Here is a 1,085-nt window from a genome sequence, read left to right on the forward strand (position 1 = left end):
GCGTTGGTGCGGAAGTGGGACCATCTGACCCGGTGGTAACCCAATACTTCCCTTCGTCCATGCACCATGAATTGATGCATCGGACCCAGTGTCGCAACCACCGCTCACGCTAACGCATATAAACGGAGAACTATAACATAATTTTGATCAAATTCATTATGTGTGTTTCAGGAAGGATGTCATCTGAATGCCCGGTGTGCAGACTCTTCTATCTGGCATTGAACAACACCTTAAGCACAAGCATGCAGTGCGGAACTTGGAGGAGAGGGGAATCCTCCTGAAAATAGCCAGTGGAAGGATAAATGTTCGGACCAAACCCTGTCCCATCGCTGGGTGTTCGTACGCTGGGAAGAGACTGGACCGTCATGTAAAACATGACCACCCTGAGTTGTCCCGACATGAGGCACATCAGGTCATGGCAAGGCTGAAGCATAGTGGTGGCACTGCAGTTGCTCCATGACCTCCGTGAGACTACCCCATCATTGGAATGGCTACATCATTGGATATAGACAATGAGGAGGAATACCCCGGGCACCCTCCACCCTTCTCCCCACATACCGAGTGTGACAACGAGGACTGCAGGCAGGTGATGTTGGAAAATGTGGCATTGAGGGCTCAGAAGGATGCCCTCAATGATGAGGTGAAGACCCTGCGCTCCAGGCTGAAAAAGGAGCTAAAACCCAGGAAGCAGAGTGCTGCTGTTCTTGAGGAAGAGGACGAATGTATACGATTTAAGGGCCTGGCAATCCCAAGTACCTCCGGCATAAACACAGTAGCCTCAGGCAGCAATACCCCTGTGAAGAGCCCGGTGAAGACTGTCATGCAGTCCCCAGTAACCTCCGGTAGCGAGACCCCTGTGAGGAGCCCGGTGAAGACTGTCATGCTTGCAGTAGCCTCCGGTGGGAAGAGACCGGTCAAGAACCCTGTGAAGAGCCCAGTGAAGACTGTCATGCTTGCAGTAGCCTCCGGTGGAAAGAGACCGGTCAAGAACCCTGTGAAGAGCCCAGTGAAGACTGTCATATTACCAGTTTCCTCCGGTAGCGAGACCCCTGAGAAGAGCCCGGTGAAGACTGTCATGTTTGCAG

Source organism: Trematomus bernacchii, unplaced genomic scaffold, assembly GCF_902827165.1.
Source record: "Trematomus bernacchii unplaced genomic scaffold, fTreBer1.1, whole genome shotgun sequence".
NCBI classification, from domain to species: domain Eukaryota; kingdom Metazoa; phylum Chordata; class Actinopteri; order Perciformes; family Nototheniidae; genus Trematomus; species Trematomus bernacchii.